The 20178-nt window shown below is 39.3% G+C and overlaps 1 long non-coding RNA gene across 1 annotated transcript; it reads left to right on the top strand.

Annotated features, from left to right (window-relative positions):
- The first annotated feature begins 1901 nt into the window (after positions 1-1901).
- On the top strand, positions 1902-19910 carry LOC145539035 (uncharacterized). Its single transcript, XR_014077525.1, has 4 exons — positions 1902-2149; positions 7724-7942; positions 16614-16920; positions 19238-19910. It is a non-coding gene; the product is annotated as an uncharacterized LOC145539035 (long non-coding RNA).
- The last annotated feature ends 268 nt before the right edge of the window (positions 19911-20178 follow it).

The raw sequence follows: 20178 nt of genomic DNA, 5'->3' as shown, positions 1-20178 counted from the left end.
TCTCAATTATCATGCAATATATGCTGATGTCTCCCCAATCTTTAACTCTAAACCAGAACTTCTTCCTAATCCACACACCATTAAATTCAACAGCTTACTAAATAGTGTCCCTTGGATATTCTACAAATACCTCAAATTAAACATCAAAACCCAACCAATTGCTTTCACCACCAAATCTACTCTTCTTTCACTATCTGCCATATTGCTTAAGTGAGAAACTTCAGTGCAATGAGCTCAATAATGTTTAGCATTGTATTTCCTTTATTTGTCCTAAATTTAGTTCTTTGGAGCTTAAAGGGCAACCCAAATTCTAGTTCTCTATGATGCTGTGAATACATTTTTATTTACTCTTTCATCGATCCATTATTTCTCCCTTAAGAAAATAAGCTTATTTTCCAAAGCCTTCCTCCATTTTTTTTAGAAGGGCTTTAATAAACACCTTGGTCTTCTCCAACTCTTTTCTAAAAGACTAACACCAACCTAAATTTCTAACAATAGAGTCTGGTTACCCAAGTTATGACACATCAATAGATGTATTAAGAATCATGTTCTAGATGAATATTTAATAACCTTAGAAGGGTTTGTGACTTAACATTATAAAAAGTAGGTTTTAAAGCCACAGAGAGCACAGCAATCACTTTTGTTCCCCCAGAAACTATGACTACAATAGCCAGGTAAATATTGCAGACTAAACAACATTTACCTTTACTCCTTGAAACCACACTAAAATGACAGTTTCATGTAGGAAATAAAGAGGATAATGAGAGCAACTGCAAGTGGCAACCTAAACAATGAGGTCAGGGAAGACCTCTCCAAGACAGCAATATGAGATCTGTTATCGAAAGGATAAGAATGAACCATCTGTTCGAAGGACAGGAGAGAAGCTTGTCAGGACTAGGGAACAAGAACAAAGGCCAGAGTTGGGAAAGGGCTTTTTGCTTTTGAAACATAAAAACTAAGGAAAGTCTTTGATGGATCTTCAGTTGGGAAGTTATAATATCTGATTTCTGTTTTTATTTCTTTCTGTGGCAAGGAAATCTACTGGGGTATGCCAAGAATGGCAAAAGGTGAACGTAAGGAAGCAATTCGTGTTGTCTTAAGATGTAGACTGCATTAGAGGATGACTATAGAGATAGAGAGATTTGTGATATTTGGATTGTGTACTTTAATGACACATTAAAACATTTGACACTGTCTATAGATATATTTTGGTGGCAGAGTTACCCAATAGTCCAGTGGTTAGGATTCAGCACTTTCACTGTCATGGCCCTAGGTTAAATTCCTGGTCAGGGAACTAACCCCACAAGCCATGTGGTATGAGCGAAAAAAAAAAGATATATTTTGGTGGTATATCCTATTTGGCCAGTAGGATTTGGATTTGGGTGTTGAGGTAAGAAAATCAAGCATGTCTTTAGCTTAAGCCAAGTGGTAAAAACTTTACCATTTACTGGGATGATTTTTGTATAGTCAGTATAGTTATTATGATTGAGCATAAACAGGGCACTCCTTGGTGGGGATAAAGAAGTACTTAAAATTATATCACTCACTCTTATGTTTAGATGTATAGACTACAAATTACCTGAAAAAAAAAATCTTTTAGAGAAGAGTTATTCAAAAGGAAATTCTCAGTTATATAAATAGTTAAGTATCCATGATTTTAAAAGGAAGGTGTAATAATATCTTTTTTAAAGTGTTTTTTTTTTTTAATACAACCTACCTCATTATTTCATAAAGAGAACTTGTCCTTGGAAAGTGATGGATCATTTTGCGAAAGGACCCCAGGCCTCCTATGGCAAAGGGCCCAAATCACTAACTTCCCCCTCTGTGAGACTCACAGTTAAACAGACTTGGAATGGTGGACAGGATGGTCCTGCCCAAGGCTTAGGAGTTGGAACTGTTAAGGATGACCCTGAAAAAACCTTGAGAGAAGGACAAGTCTAGGGTGGTATCCCCAGTCTACATTTGTGGAGGGGTCTCCCTGTGGTGAAGGCTCCCTATGATGACACAGTGACACACAGAATGTTTTGTTATGATGAACAATGGCAGAATATCTGAGTATGCCCTAAGAGAGCTACATGTAAGCCCAAATTCAGCGATCCACTGTGAGGCTGGCAAGAATCCAGACCAGCAAGGACATCACACAGAGTAGGTAAGCACCTGTTAGACTTTGGGCACAGACTTCACAGTGACAGTAGGAACCAGCTAGAAGCAATGACAATCCTGAGCTGATCAGTCATTTCAGATCTCTTTACACCCAGTCCTGGGAGCAGAGTGGGCTTCCCAGGTGGCACTAGTGATAAAGAACCCACTTGCCAATGCAGGAGACTTCAGAGACATGGGTTCAATCCCTGGGTCAGGAAGATCCCCTGGAGAAGGAAATGGCAACCCACTCCAGTATACTTGCCTGGGAAATCCCATGAACAGAGGAGCCTGGTGGACTACAGCCCATGGGGTTGCACAGAGTCAGACATGACTGAAGGGAGAGCATGGCAGCATGGCACCAGGAGCAGGAATGGCCTTGCCCATCAGACCATCTTCTGCATTAATTTTGTCCCTGGATTTCTTGGGAAACTGGCCAGAAGAAAGGAGGGGCATGCTGACCAAGTAGATGGAGAAGGCTTCTGAAGGCTTAGATTCACTCTCAATGACAATAGGTTATCTAGATATATTCAGGTCAAACTGGTTCCAACTCTGCATAGACCACAGATCAGCCTCTTTTCACATGGGTACATGACTCTCAGCGAGCATTTCTAGAAGAATCACTGGAAATCATCAAAATATCAGTGCTCATGTTTCACCAAATAGAGGTCTTTGGTTTCTAGGATCTTAGTTGTATCTTAGTGACAAGCTTTTAATTCACTTTTAAAATGTTAATAACCATTTATTAATATTAGAAAAATCTCTTTCTTAAAAGTTTCCAAATGTCTAAATTTTTTCATAGGAAAAACAGGCCTTTTTTTTTCCAAGAGAGAGGGAAAAATTTACTCTGCCATAATACATGGCATGAGTCATGAAAAGGGCTTGAATAATTTGTAGACACGTTGCTGTTGAGTCATCATGTATGATACAAGACCACTTTAATACTGATTAAGTTAAACTCTGTACAACCTGTAAGAAATAAAAATACTATTACTTTTTTTTTTTAATTTCACAAAGCTCAATTTCAGTTGTAAAAGAAACATTCTTTTCCACTTGTAAAAGAATGAAACTAGAACACTTCCTAACACCGTACACAAAAATAAACTCAAAATGGATTAAAGATCTAAACGTAAGACCAGAAACAATAAAACTCCTAGAGGAAAACATAGGCAAAACACTCTCCGACATAAATCACAGCAGGATCCTCCATGACCCACCTCCCAGAATATTGGAAATAAAAGCAAAAATAAACAAATGGGACCTAATTAAAATTAAAAGCTTTTGCACAACAAAGGAAACTATAAACAAGGTGAAAAGACAGCCTTCAGAATGGGAGAAAATAATAGCAAATGAAGCAACAGACAAACAATTAATCTCAAAAATATACAAGCAACTTCTGCAGCTGAATTCCCGAAAAATAAATGACCCAATCAAAAAATGGGCCAAAGAACTAAACAGACATTTCTCCAAAGAAGACATACAGATGGCTAACAAACACATGAAAAGATGCTCAACATCACTCATTATTAGAGAAATGCAAATCAAAACCACAATGAGGTATCATTTCACACCAGTCAGAATGGCTGCTATCCAAAAGTCTACAAGCAATAAATGCTGGAGAGGGTGTGGAGAAAAGGGAACCCTCTTACACTGTTGGTGGGAATGCAAACTAGTACAGCCACTATGGAGAACAGTGTGGAGATTCCTTAAAAAACTGGGAATAGAACTGCCATATGACCCAGCAATCCCACTGCTGGGCATATACACCGAGGAAACCAGAATTGAAAGAGACGCGTGTACCCCAATGTTCATCGCAGCACTGTTTACAATAGCCAGGACATGGAAGCAACCTAGATGTCCATCAGCAGATGAATGGATAAGGAAGCTGTGGTACATATACACAATGGAATATTACTCAGCCATTAAAAAAAATACATTTGAACCGGTTCTACTGAGATGGATGAAACTGGAGCCCATTATACAGAGTGAAGTAAGCCAGAAAGAAAAACAACAATACAGTATACTAATGCATATATATGGAATCTGAAAGATGGTAACGATAACCCTATATGCGGGACAGAATGAGAGACACAGATGCATGGAACAATTTTATGGACTCTGAGGGAGAAGGTGAGGGTGGGTCGTTCTGGGAGAATGGCATTGAGACATGTGTATTGTCATATGTGAAACAGAGCACCATTCCATGTTCGATGCATGTGACAAGGGCTCGGGGCCGGGGCAGTGGGATGATCCAGAGGGATGGGAGGGGGAGGGAGGTGGGTGGGGGGTTCGGGAAGGGGAACACATGTAAACCTATGGCTGATTCTTGTCAATGTATGGCAAAAACTATTACAATATTGTAAAGTAATTAGCCCCCAAGTAAAATAAATAAATTTATAAAAAAAAAAAAAAAAAAAAACCCAGTGATCAAAAAACTAAAAAAAAAAAAAAAAAAAGAAAAGGGCTTGAATAATTTGTAGACACGTTGCTGTTGAGTCATCATGTATGATACAAGACCACTTTAATACTGATTAAGTTAAACTCTGTACAACCTGTAAGAAATAAAAATACTATTACTTTTTTTTTTTAATTTCACAAAGCTCAATTTCAGTTTTACCCTAGAAGATACACTGGGACTAGATGGCAACAATTTCCATTCACAGATGCCAGGCCACGTGTTTCCTAAGAAGCCAAGTAAGATCTCCAGCCAAGTGAAAGAATCAAAGATATAACATGGGATTTAATACAAGTGTTCTCTCTTTACCCAGAGAGTCTTTGCTTTACAACAATAGGTATTAGAAAGCAAACGGGTCCATTTGTGAGGAAAATACTCAAAGATCTTGTGGTTCTAAAGGTTTTAAGCAATGTGACTGACAAGGCCTGTTGGGTACATTAGAATGCTGGTGATTTATTATATAATTGAAGCGCCCATCTGTGCAGCTGGGCAGAGACACAGCTGATGAAAATGTCAGCTGTCCAGCTGTTTTCTCGACTCAACAGAGGTCATGAAGATTGCTCCTCTAGCTGCCCTCAGCGCTCCAACAACCACATCTCTGTCAGAAGGACTCTTCATTTCCATACTCTCCTGAAAAAGCAAGGCCAGCAACCGTGGTCCTTAATCCTGAAGATTCCTCCTATTTTCTAGGCTAGTTGCAACTTAATGAGCCTTGACATTGATTAAAGAAGTCATTCTCTTGAGCTTTGTGTCACTTTGCCTCACCTCCCAGCTAGCTTGCCTGGGACATGGAGGGGCTGTGATCTGGTCTAGTCTCCTCAGTTGCATTTCTGACTCTACATTTACCTTTCAATCCTTAAAAGAAGATTAATTCTGTAAAAACAGGTTAAACAGCTGTACCTCCCATTTTTCAAATGCTGCTTGGCTGCTTTATCCATTCTTCATGGCTCTGGGACCATTGACAAGTTTAGTGACTCTAAGAAGTGGAGTGGCAAAGTTAGAGATGGGCCCTCAGCAAACTTTCAATGTGTCCTGATTTGTTTAACACGATTTACTTGAGCCATGTGGGCTTTACCAACCCTACTTACTCTCTTTCCCACTGAGATTATTACTCACTAAGTGGCAGGTATTATAGTAGGTACTCAGTATATAGGTATGAACAAGAGAGACATGTGAAAAAGACGGTGGGTTGTTGACTGGTAGAATCAGAAGGAAGGATCAAGTCTATATATTATGTTATAAACCCAGTGGGTATTCAAACTTCTCACTACATTTACTGCCTTAACAACAAGGAGCTATGATCAGGCAGGCACTGATTTCAAAGAGGTTGACCCTTTCACCTGCCTTTAAGAGCCACAAGCAGTAATTGTGGCCCAAGTGCAAAGAGTACATACTTAAATCAGTAGTGCAGGGAAGAAAAGAGATAAGGGGGAGGGATCATAAAGGCACTAGTAGGCTCTGGAATCTCAATCTTTGACTTCCTTCTCCATCATCACAGCTAGTACCAAGGGAGCTGGCACAGGGCCCAAGGCTAATTTGCCACCTAGACTAGAGATGCAGGGGAGGCCAAGTAAGGAGTGGCTTAAAAATTTGTACAACCTTTAAAAAGCATAAATATAGGAGCCCTTTGTCATGGACTTGAGTAAAGGCCTTGTTATCCCACTCAAGATTGGGTTTCTGAATTTTTTTTTTTTTTTGTACTAACAACAGATAACATGAAGTCTACCTGCTCACCTTCTTTAATTTGTTACATGTACAATAAAGTATTGCTAACCATAATTACAGAGAAGGAAATGGCAACCCACTCCAGTGTTCTTGCCTGAAGAATTCCATGGACGAGGAGCCTGGTGGGCTACAGTCCATGGGTCGCAAAGAGTCGGACAAGACTGAGTGACTACCACACACACAATCATAATTGCAGTGTTGTACTGCAGATCTCTAGAACTTGTTCATTTTACATGACTGAAACTTCATACCCATTGAACAGTAAGTAACTCCATGTTTCCCCTTCCCCTCAGCCCCTGGCAACCACCATACTACTCTCTGTTTCAATGAATTTGACTAAAGATATCTTTGAGTGAAATCACAAAGTATTTGCCCTTCTCTAACTGGCTTATTTCACTTAGCATAATGTCTGGGTTTATTCATGTTGTCATACATGGTAGGTGGATTCTGCCAGGGAGATTTTCATAAAGAAAAACAACAGAAGACAGCTTTCTTTTATTTACAGCAATTTACTCTCAGTTTCTCTGAGCCTCTGTTAACTACTTAATTGGTAAGGAATGATACCGTCTTAGGGACACCTCTCTAAATTTCTTTCTGGACCTTCACAATATATTGAATAATATTTGAATGCTGCTTTATAACTTACAAAGGATTTTAACATTAAGAAATAAAGCAGAGATAAAGCAGATAACACACCATTTCATACATGACGAGATGAAGGCTCAGAAAAGTAGTTACCCATGGACAGAGGAGCCTGGTGGGCCACACTCCATAGGGTTGCAAAGAGTCGGACATGACTGAAGTGACTTAGCATGCACACGTGCAACCAAGGTCAACCTACAAATTCCAGCCTCTTCTCAACTATACCCAAAAGCCTTTTATGTTCTTTAATTTAATTTTTTTGTTTTTTTATTCTTTTTTCCCTTTTCTTTTTACTATTGTTCTTTAATTTTAACTTCAGGTATGCCTGTTGCTTAAAAAGTAAACTCTTGTGTGAGCAACTATGAATCAAGACTTTATAAGTAATATCAATAAAATTAAGCTCATAATTGCTTGTCTTTTCTTACCTTCAGAGTCTTACGCATAGAATTGTCATTCAATTCAAATTATTAGCATGATCATAACACACAGATGTAACACTAACTAGGTATCTCTTTGCTTGCTTGTTTACAGTGTGCTAAAATTTACATACAGTCCTGACATATAATGTGTGCCAGTAATTTGTAGCAAGTTAGCTGTTGTGGGCTGAATTACAGCCCACCAAGTTTCATATGTAGAAGTCCTAACTCCCCAGTACCTCAGAATATGACTGTTTGGAGAAGGGTCTTTAAGGAGGTAATTAAGTTAAATAAGGTCATTAGAGTGAGTCATAATCTAATATGACTGGTGTCCTTATAAAAACAGGAAATTTGGAGATTGATACTTTCAGAAGGAACACCATGTGAAGACAGAGAGAAGACAACCACCTATCAGCCAGAGAGAGAAGCTTCAGAAGAAAGCAAACCTGAGGACACCTTGATCTCAGACTTCCAGCCTCCAGAATTGTGAGAAAATGAATTCCTGTTGTTAAGCCACAAAGTCTATGACATTTTGTTTTGGCAGCCCTAGCAACCAATAAAATAGGTAAGACTCATCCCTTAGTAGAGAAGGCAATGGCACCCCACTCCAGTACTCTTGCCTGGAAAATCCCATGGACAGAGGAGCCTGGTAGGCTGCAGTCCATGGGGTTGTTAAGAGTTGGACATGACTGAAGCGACTTAGCAGCAGCAGTAACATCCCTTAGTTACTTATATCAAAAACCTTATGTATTTTTAATACTCAGCATAAATCCACCACTTTAGTGATCTCTTATTTCTCATCTAGAATTGATCTCATGAAAATCTGAATACTCATCCAGTCTATAACATTATCACTATGAGTTGCTTGCACAGATTAATAACATAGCTGACTTTAAATATAATATGTAAGTACTGAAATACTACTGCTCCCAATTTTAAAAAATATAAGTATGCTAATGTTAATCATGTGTACGTGTTTATCATGTTTTGAACAGAAGCATTACTCACTAAGCAATTACAATCACGTGCAAGTTAAAGTGACACCACAGTGATAACGTTATAGATTGGATGGGTATTCAGATTTTTCATGAGATCAACTCTAGATGAGAAATAAGAGAAGAGTTCACTAAAGTGGTGGATTTATACTGAGTATTAAGAATAGATAAGGTTTTGATATAAGTAGCTCAGGGATGAGATAAGAAAGAGGCTGCAAAAGTGAAAAATCATAGAGAACACCAAACACCAAATAGGCAAGTCTGGCTAGAGCAGAAGTGAGGAAACTAAGTCAATTGGTCTGGAAAGAGAGAATTGAAAAAGAGTGAAGGATAATCTCATGGTGGAGGATGTGAGGATGAGCTCAGCATATCCACAGCATAATTTAGAAGTTAGTCTATTACTCTGTCTATAAGAATGACCTGTCGTTGACTTAATGCTCCAGCTTGTGGTTGCCTCATGCATTTATTGAATCCTTTGCCAGAAACACCCAGGGAAACAAATGTTTCTATCTATCACAATCACTCCCAAAATCACATGGGCATTTATTTATTGTCATCATCCTCAGTTCAGTTCAGTTCAGTTGCTCAGTTGTGTCCAACTCTTTGCGACCCCATGGACTGCAGCACACCAGGCTTTCCTGTCCATCACCAACTCCTGGAGCTTGTTCAAATCTATGTCCATTGAGTTGGTACAGTCAAATAGAACCTCTAGGGAATAGCTGCAACCTTGACTGCATATTACAAGCACCTGGAAAGAGAGCATTTCGGTAGTCAGATGGTATCAGACACCACATTCCCAGCACGTAGTTAACTAGTGATTTGATGTTCAAAGTTAAGACCAACCCTTAGCAATGTGTGACAACTAAAAAATACACACAAGGGTATAGTCCAGACCATTAAATCAGACACACTGGTGGTGGGAGCAGGTCATCAGTAATTTTTCAAGCTCCCTTAGTGATTCCAATGTATACCCAAGTTGAAGACCCACTGCTGTAGGCAGTAGAGCTTGAATATCTGTGTTTTCAGTAGGTGACCCAAGTGATTCATCCTAGCCAACCCATGGAAAACATTTGATCCTCAGCACTGAGGCATCTATTTTCTATTCCTCAGTCAGCTTCCTCCAATCCCCTAAGAAAAACAAATGTCACCTCTTTTTTTTTAAGTCAAGAATCTCATTCTCATTTAGCTAACCTTACTTCACAATTTGCAAGATAAAAAGGTGTTACTCATAGAACATACAACACAGGGATGGAGTTCCACTTTCGACCTGATGATTAAGGCCCTTCAGTAGCTCTATGATGAAGCTGTGAGCTGAAGAAATAGTTTTGAAAAATAAGATTAGACTGAAGAGGAACCATTTTTTCAGTTACAAAGCCAATGGACTTGGGGAAAAAAAATTCTGCAGGAGGTTGACAAGATCAATACTAGATTTTACAGAAATTATAAAGAAGAAAGCAATGACAGAAAAATATGAAAGACAGTTGTAAAGGAGGAACAATAGATCTGACTGATAGATTAGGTATGAGAGAAGTCAGGAACTGAAGATGTAATTCTGAGAAAGAAATTACAGCAATGGGGAGATGAAGAGAAGAGGCTAAATTTTTCTTGGGGCAAAAGTAGAGACAGGAAGAGGATTGAATTGGATTTTAGACTTGTCTGAGATAATGTGATGTTTAGCAAGTAAGGCCAGTCTAGAAACAGATTTGGAGTCTTCTGCCAAGAAATCTCAGTTGCAGCCAAAAGAGAATACTGGGAAAGATGAGATGAGAACCAAAGACAGAAACTTGGTAAATACCATTGTGGAGATAATAAAACCCAAAGGGAAGCATCTATTAGATAGGCAGGAGGAGAACCTGAATAGGGTCATGGAAGAAGAAGAAAAAGAGAATTAAGAAATCATCACTGGTGTTAAATAGCCAATAGTGAGGCCTGAGATAACAGATATGACACATGCTCATTTCAAGGCAGTGCCTAAAAGCCATCATTGGCTTTCCATTGCCTACAGAATAATATATTAGCTTGACCACCCCTCAAAAAATGCCTTTATAAATTTGCTCTAATACATAACCCAACCCAAACCGAACTACATACTATCCTCCATGAAAATATGCTCTTTAAAGCTTCTTTCTGTTTATACACACTACTTTTTGTCTGACAAAATTCTACTCATTTCCTATGTGTGCTCAGTCATTCAGTTATATTGGACTCTTTGTAACCCTATGGACTGTAGCCCATTAGGCTCCTCTGTCCATGGGATTCTCCAGGCAAGAATACTGGATTGGGTAGCCATTTCCTCCTCCAGGGGATCTTCCCCACCCAGGTCTTTACCCCTGAGCCATCGGGGAAGCCCACATTCCTTAAGACCAGCTCATAATGTCAGTTCTTCTGTAAATTCCTGTATACCCTAGTTCCTAGTCAAATGCTGCATAGTCAATAATTCCTCAATCCTACAACTTCAGTTTGTAGATGCCTCAATAACAGTACTAACCACATGTATCACAATTTTTTTAACCATTTGTTTCAGTTATTTATTGCTTTGCAACCATCTACTACAAAGCATAGTGGTTTAAATGACAACTAATTTGTCATCTCTATGAGTTCTATGGATTGCCAAGGATCAGCTGTGTGAGTCTTCAGCTCCATGTGATATCAGCTGGGGCTACAGTCAAATACATTGGGCTTCCCCAATGGCTTAGCAGGTAGAGAATATGCCTACAATGCAGGAGACACAGGAGACGTGGGTTAGATCCCTAGGTCAGGAATATCCCCTCGAGGAGGAAATGGCAACCCACTCTAGGATTCTTGCCTGAAGAATCCCATGGACAGGAGCCTGGTGGGCTACAGACTGGGGTCACAAAGAGTTGGATAAGACTGAGCATAGCACACAACAGCTAACTGTTGGGATCAACTAAGCTGGAACTTCCAAGATGATTCACTCATTTATCTGGTGCCTTGGATGAGATGGCTGGAAGACTGGGCTTAAGCGGGGATGCTGGGACACCTGGGCTTCTTTCTTTCCATGAGTTGTTCCACATGGTCTTTCCGCCAAGGTAGCCCATACCGCAGTCAGAGCTCCCAAAGAAGAACATTCTAAAAGGAAGAAATCAAAAACTGCAGGTCCTCTTAAATGCTACTCCCTAACTTTGTCACTTCCCCTGCTATTAACTCGGCTTGTCTTACAAGCCACAGGGCTCGGGACTATCAAAGGCATGAATACCAGAAGGCATGGTTCCCTGGGGACTATCTTCTGGGCTCTCTTCCCCATTAGTTTGCCATTTGCCTGAGGGGCAAAGATTGTCTTTTTCATCTTCGTGATGCCAGTACCTTTCATGAACTTAACACTGAGTGGACATTCATTAACTGACCGTTGAATGAGAGAGTAGAAGTAGAACTGCAGAATTGAGAAACAGGCCAGGTTAAGAAAAGTCAGAGCCAGTGAAAAATTGGGGGTGGGACTGAAATTCCATCAATATTATATCTGAGTTTAAAGTGTTAACCTGTTAAGCTTAAATCTTTACACTATATTGTAGTTTGTGCAATCCTGTTTAGCATGTCTCTATTTTTTAAATATGGAAGTGGCCTGAGCCTCTCTTGACATTTGAGAGTTCCCAGGAATAACCATTGTTGAGTGTAGGTGTTAGGAAGTAGCTTTTAAATTGTTTTGCTAAGAGATGCCCTAAGAGTACAGTGGAGCTCCCTCAGGGACCACTTTAAAAAGGATAGGAGAGAAGCGCTGAGCTGAGCCTATGGGCCTGTGGGCCCACAACCCCATTTCTACTCCAACCAGAGAAACTTTGATTGGTTTCATTTATTGGCACAAGTAAGGCTTTATTTGGAAAAATAAAGGCAGAGCTTTTTTCTTTCCCCCTTCTAAAGAAATTGTGAAACTTACATACTAAGAAACAAAACCAGAAAAGAATAACAAGATTAACCATGAAGACTTAGCTGAAGCCAGACAACCTGAATTGGCAGCAAGCCAGGTAAGTATGGTTCTATTGGCAGAGCAAGTAACATAAGAGGAGATTAAGGTGTCCAGGGAGTCTGGAGAGAGACTCTGCGGAGAAGGGAGGGTAATATACTTTGAGTGTGCAGTCCATATTTTTCTATCTTTGTCACTAACTGGCCCGTTAGCTTGGGTGGGACACTTAACCTCTTTGGGCCTCAGTTCTCCTATTTGCAAAATAAGGTCACTGGTCTAAATGACTTGGGAATGCTGGGGTTCCTGCTCTAAGACTCTGTGATTCTAGGGAGTTAATGAAGCACTGTGGGTGACTGACAATGATTTCCAGACTACACATACTATTCATTATGACCACAGAAAGCTCATTTGCAGGGTATGGAAACCAGAAGAGGGAGGTGAAAGGTTTAGGAGTTTGATATTGGAGCACAGAGTACTTAGCTCAAATAACACCTGTTAAATTAAGTAAAGAGGCTATTAGACTGAGGTGGCTCTAACGCAGTGTGTCCACATAAGCAAACCAAACTCTAGGCTTATAAATGCCTCAGGGTCACAAAATTAAAACCAAAGGACAACCAATCACAGCCAACTAGGCTTTAAACTGTAGCCAATCAATAATTTCCTTACTTTGCTTGTGCCCTTTCTCCATAAAGGGCTTCCCTGGTGACTCAGACAGTAAAGAATCTGCCTGCAATGCAGGAGAGCCAGGTTCATCTCTGGGTGAGATAAATTCCCTGAGAAGGGAATGGCAACCCACTCCAGTATTCTTGCCTGGAGAATCCCACGGACAGAGAAGCCTGGTGGGCTACCATCCATGGGATTGCACAGAGTTGTACATGACTGAAGGGAGAGCACGGAGTTGGACACGACTGAGGAACTAACACTGATACTTTTTCACTTTCCTCTATAAAAGTCTCTCCCTGAGCTCTTGTTGGAGGAGTGCTCCTAAACAATACTGGTTTGGTGCTGGTGACTGGAATCAGTTTTTGCTCAAATTCCTAAAATGTTTAATGTGCCTCAGTTTCTCTTATAACAAAAGCTAATATTGTCCGTGCATTAAGTACTGACATAATACTAAGGATTTTACCCATAATACAGCATTAATGCTCACATTTCTACCAGGTAGGCACAATTGTTACCCCCATCTTAAAAATGAGGAAATTGAAATTTAAGACTGTCCTTGACTTAAAGTCACACCAAATAAGGGATATAGCAGGGATTCAAATGAAAGCATTTAAGTGCATATCTTTATTTTTCCTATTCATATAAGGTCTGTCTGTATTGCATTATAAAGCCCTAAAGAATTGGAATTTCTATCAGCTTAACTCACTTTGTATAACCACAGCAAGTGCCTTCAGGCAGGCGGGCTCCTAGTGAGTGTCCTTTTATAATGATGATACTAGTGGTACTGACAATGTTAGTGCTGTTTAAAGAGCATGTACCTTTAAAATGCAAGTTAACAAACCAAATCTAGTGTTTCAGTATCAGTTCTACCACACCATTTTTATATAACTCTACTGGAAGCTCTACAGTTAAAATAAACTATGAAAGAATGGTAGCATTTTCAGAGAAGCTCAAAAATTTCGAATTCTGCTCTATCAATTGAGGATATATGTAAGTGGCAGAAATGTCCAAAATATATCACATTTTCTCTTCCTGAAAGCAACTTGTAAAATAGGTAAGTATCAAAAGTATAATAATATCTTTATAAAACATTTAACAAACTATAGAGTGCCTTCCTTCAGAGATATTACATCAGTTAATTCTCATCATCCAATTTTAGAGATCTCAATACTGAGGTTTATAAAAGTCAAACTTTTTGCCCAGGGTGATATAACTAGCAAGTAGAACTAAATTTTAATCTTAAGACTCCAAGTTCAGTGCACTTTCCATTATACTACAATCTACTTTATTACAATACACATTTTATGGCATATAAAATATAGTAGGTATTACTTGTTAAATAGAGTAGAATTGCCTAGTTTCGCCCCCTAGAGGAAGAAATTATATCCTTTCCAAAGATCTGTTTGCCAGAGACAATATTGATTAACTATGTGGCTAACACTTTAAAAGAGGCAAAATGAACCCAAATGAACCCAAAATGAACCCAAAAGTAAGACTGTTTTTTAAACTTAGGACTGCTAGTACACTTAGATGCATTGAGTCATCTATTTATATTTTAATGTTTTGGGAATGGTAAAATTATTCATTATAAATCAGCCCAAGAGCATTAATAGTTATGTTTAAGCTGCTGGTAGTTATCACACTTAAAGAGCTTAATTTTCTCAGAGTTTAGGATTAGCAGATACAAACTAGTATACACAAAACAGATAAACAACAAGGTCCTTCTGTGTAGCACATGGGTGCATGCTAAGTCACTTCAGTCGTGTCCAGCTCTTTGGGACCCCATGGACTGTACCCTACCAGGCTCCTCTGTCCATGGGATTCTCCAGGCAAGGATACTGGGGGGGGGTCGCCGTTTCCTCCTCCAGGGGGTCTTCTTGACCCGGGGAATCGAACTATATTTAATACCTTGTAATAAAACATAATGGAAAATAATATGAAAAAGAATATGTGTGTGTGTGTATATATATATATATACATATAAATATATAACTGAATCACTTGGCTGTACAATAGAAACTAACACAACATTGTAAATCAACTACAACTAAAAAATAAATAAATAAAGAGCTTAACTTTTTGATCTCCGGGAGAAAATCTATATCTAGCATAGCCTTTAAGCCCATGTAAATCTGGGATTTCCTCCTGTTCTACTGCTAACTACCTGTGTGACCTTGAGGAAATGCATTAACCTTTGATTATAAGTTTCTTCATTTGTAAATGAGGTTCTCATCCCTAGATCATTGAACTGGCTTGAAAATTAAGTATGAAAATGTAAACAAAGCATATATGAAAGGATCTGGTACTCAAAAAATATTAGTTCTATTCCTTGAGAGACTTGCAAGCATTAATGTATTAGGCTTCATGTGTCAAAAACAAACAAACAAAAACCTCTTTATCTCTATACTTACATCTGACTTTAAAGGGAGCGCTATTTAGTAATTTCTCCTGCACCTTGTTCACAACCAGGTTCCCAATAAATGTTAGCAGAGTTATACAGAAATCAAATTACTACTCTTCCTGGGTCTCAAGAGTTTAATTAGAAGCCCACCATAGCCCGAATCTCAAGGGCCAGTACTCGGCTGATACATAAAAGGACCTTGTGCTTACAGCACCCCTCCCCCAGCTCCAGGCCCTGCTTTTTGTCATGGTTCATTCCAGCTGAACTAAAATTTCCCCAAACATGACTGGAGCGATGGGCCGAATCTAACAAGATTAAGTTTAATAGGGATAAATGTAAAGACTTATACTTCAGTCCAAAAAGAATCCTGTACAAGTACTAGATGGGGAATATGGGGATTAGCAGCAACATGTGTGAAAAAGACTTAGGGGTTTTACTTGATATTAAGCTCAATTAGTCAACAGTATGCTTTTGATAACAAAAAGTTGATGTGAACTGAGCCTGCATTAACTCCTGCCCAAGCCTGGTGATTACCCTACTGCTCTAGTTCTTTAATTTCAACAGAATCACTGGGAAGTCTTGGTAAAGCATATACCCCCATAGTTTCTCATTCAGTTGGCTTAGGATGGGGCTTGAGAATTTGTACTTCTACAAGTTCCCAGGTTGGTACTAAAGTTGCTCTCCCTGCATCATATACTTTGGGAACCACTGCTTTCCTCTGTTATACCTGGTCAGGTAACACTGAGATTAGTAGTAACTAGGATAGTGAAGAAACTGAAAACATAAGAGGGACAAGGATAGAAAGGGAATGAATAGTCATTTGGTAATGTAACTTTTACAAAATTACTAATAATAGTTAACATCTGTTGAGAGTTTATTGTAGTCTAAAAGATCCATCAATCACGTCATATAGAATTAATTATACTAATAATAGCAATAGTAATAATAATAGTGTTAGTTGCTTAGTCGTGTCTGACTTTTTGTGACCCCATGGACTGTATTCCACCAGGCTCCTCTGTCCATGGAATTCTCCAGGAAAGAATACTGGAGAAGCCATTACCTTTGCCAGGGGATCTATCCAACCCAGAGATCGAACCTGTATCTCCTGTAATTGCAGATGGATTTTTACCATCTGACACACCAGTGAAACCCACAACTGCCACCCCAATAGCACTTAATTTGTGTCAGGTTTTATTCTGTGTGCTTTACATGTATAAGCCTTACAACAGCCCCACATATTACTATGCTTATTTTTCAGACAAGGAAACTGCAACCCTGGAAGGAAACACATGCAGGTCATGTTCACCCAGCTAACAAGAGACACAGCTGGCATTTGGATCTAGATGTGCTGACAACAAAATGCCTGTGATACTGTGAGACCTCCCAAGAGGCAAGACTGAAGCAAAGTTTGCCTAAAGAAAAGAATAAAAACAGGAAGATAAATCATTTAAAGGTGAATGAATGAATAGAATATGGTATTCTCATACAATAGAATACTTCTCAGCAATAAAGATGAACTATTGAAAACAACAGGCAACAACATGAAAAATTTCAAGATAATCATGGTGAGTAAAACAAGTTGAAGAAACAATAAAAAAAAAAAAAAGATTATAAAATGCTAACTAATCCACCTGACCTGTATGCAGGTCAGGAAGCAACAGTTAGAACTGGACATGGAACAATAGACTGGTTCCAAATTGGGAAAGGAGTACGTCAAGGCTATACATTGTCACCCTGCTTATTTAACTTATATGCAGAGCACATTGTGAGAAACGTTGGGCTGGATGAAGCACAAACTGGAAACAAGATTACTGGGAGAAATATCAATAACCTCAGATATGCAGATGACACCACCCTTATGACAAAAAGTGAAGAAGAACTAAAGAGCCTTTTGATGAAAGTGAAAGAGGAGAGTGAAAAAGTTTGCTTAAAACTCAACATTCAGAAAACTAAGATCATGGCATCTGGTCCTATCAGTTCATGGCAAATAGATGAGGAAACAGAGGAAACAGTGACAGACTTTATTTTGGGGGGCTCCAAAATCACTGTAGATGGTGCTTGCAGCCATGAAATTAAAAGACGCTTACTCCTTGGAAGAAAATTTATGACCAACTTAGACAGCATATTAAAAAGCAGAGACATTACTTTGCCAACAAAGGTCTGTCTAGCCAAAGCTGTGGTTTTCCCAGTAGTCATGTATGGATGTGAGAGCTGGACTGGACTATAAAGAAAGCTGAGTGCCAAAGAATTGATGCTTTTGGGCTTTGGTGTTGGAGAAGACTCTTGAGAGTCCCTTGGACAGCAAGGAGATCCAACCAGTCCATCCTAAAAGAGATCAGTCCTGGGTGTTCATTGGAAAGACTGATGTTGAAGCTGAAACTCCAATACTTTGGCCATCTCTTGCGAAGAGCTGACTCATTGGGAAATACCCTGATGCTGGGAAAGATTGAAGGCAGAAGGAAAAGGGGACGACAGAGGATGAGATGGTTGGATGGCATCACTGACTCAATGGACATGAGTTTGGGTAAACTCCGGGAGTTGGTGATGGACAGAGAGGCCTGGCGTGCTGCAGTCCATGGGGTCGCAAAGAGTCGGACAGGACTGGGTGACTGAACTGAACTGAACTGAACTAATCTATAGGAATAGCAGATCAGTGGTTGCCTACAGATGCTGGAAAAGGGATCCTGAGAAGATTTGGGAGGGAAGAATTTCAAACGGACACAAGGAAACTTTTGGAAGGGGCTGATATATTCACTATCTTGATAGTGGTGATGCTTTCAAAGGTACATAAATATGTTAACTTACAGATCTGTAAATTTTAAATATGCTCATTTTCTTGTATATTGATTATAATGCAATGAAGTTCTAAAAACACATTTGTGGGAATTTCCTGGCAGTCCAGTGCTTCCACTGCAGGGGGCAGAGGTTCAGTCCCTGGTCAGGGAACCAAGATTCCACATAACAATGCTCAGCAAGGCCAAAAAACAAACAGAAAACCCCCCCACAATACGTTGTGTTTAAATATATTAAGTAAAATCCACAAATCCTATGGAGCAGCCAGTATCATCAGCCTACTAGTAACTGATTAAAAACTGTATTTAGTATAGATTCACACCTATAGAACAAGTTGTTGTTTTTCAGTTGCTCTGTCATGTTGGACTCTTTGCAACCCCATGGACTGCAGCATGCCAGGCTTCCCTGTCCTTCATTATCTCCCAGAGTTTGCTCAACTCATGTCCACTGACTTGGTGATGCCATCCAACCATCTCATCCTCTGTTGTCTCCTCCTCCTCCTGCCTTCAATCTTTCCCAGCATCAGGGTCTTTTCCAATGAGCTAGCTCTTCACATCAGATGGCCAGTGTATTGAAGCTTCAACATCAGTCCTTCCAATGAATATTCAGAGTTCATTTTCTTTAAGATTGACTGGTTTGCCCTCCTTGCAGTCCAAGGGCCTCTCAAGAGTCTTCTCCAACAACTCAGTTCAAAATCATCAATTCCTCGGCACTCAGCCTTCTTTATGGTCCAATAATTACATTCACACATGACTCCTGGAAAAATCACAGCTTTGACTAGACAGACATTTGTCACCAAAGTGATGTTTCTGCTTTTTAATATGCTATCTAGGTTTGTCATAGCTTTTCTTCCAAGGAGTAAATGTCTTTTAATTTTAGGTCTTCAGTCACTGTCCTCAGTGATTTTGGAGCCCAAGAGGATAAATTCTGTCACTGTTTCCATTGTTTCCCATCTATTTGCCATGAAGTGATGGGACCAGATGTCATGATCTTAGTTTTTGGAATGTTGAGTTTCAAGCCAGCTTTTTCACTTTCCTCTTTCATCTTCATCAAGAAGCTCTATAGTTTCTCTTTGCTTTCTGCCATTAGGGTGGTGTCATCTCCATATCTGAAGTTATTGATATTTCTCTCCAGCAATCTTGAGTCCAACTTGAACAATTCAAAGAAATAGAGGAAAACAATAGAATGGAAAAGACTAGAGATCTCTTCAAGAAAATTAGAATACCAAGGGAACATTTCATGCAAAGATGGGCACAATAAAGGGTAGAAATGGTATGGACCTAACAGAAGCAGAAGCTGTTAACAAGAGGTGGCAAGAATACACAGAACTGTACACAAAACTTCTTAATGATCCGAATAACCACGATGGTGTCATCACTCACCTAAAGCCAGACATCCTGGAATGTGAAGTCAAGTGGGCCTTGGGAAGCATTACTACAAAGCAACTGGAGGTGATGGAATTCCAGCTGACCTATTCCAAATCCTAAAAGATGATACTGTTAAAGTGCTACAGTCAATATGCTAGCAAATTTGGAAAACAGCAGTGGCCACAGATCAGTTTTCATTCCAATTCCAAAGAAGGGCAATGTCAAAGAAAGTTCAAACTACCACACAATTACACTCATTTTACATGCTAGCAAGGTAATGCTCAAAATCCTTTAAGCTAGGCCTCAAATATACATGAACCAAGAACTTCTAAATGTACAAGCTGGGTAGAGGAACCAGAGATAAAATTGCCAACATTAGTTGGATTATTGAAAAAGCAAGGAAATTCAAAAAAAACATCTACTTTTGCTTCATTGACTACACTAAAGCTTTTGACTGTGTGGATCATAACAAACTATGGAAAACTCTTAAAGAGATGGGAATACCAGACTACCTTACCTGCCTCCTGAGAAACCTATATGCAGGTCAAGAAGCAAAAGTTAGAACCGGACATGGAAAAATGGACTGGTTCTAAATTGGCAAAGGAGTATGTCAAAGGTGTATATATAGAACAGGTAATTTTGATAAACCAACCCTTTTGGCAT

Source organism: Giraffa tippelskirchi, chromosome 2 (assembly GCF_054371585.1).
Source record: "Giraffa tippelskirchi isolate mGirTip1 chromosome 2, T2T-mGirTip1v1.2.pri, whole genome shotgun sequence".
NCBI lineage: Eukaryota > Metazoa > Chordata > Mammalia > Artiodactyla > Giraffidae > Giraffa > Giraffa tippelskirchi.
Note: the sequence above shows the minus strand (reverse complement) of the source record. Positions and strands in the feature narration are given on the sequence as shown.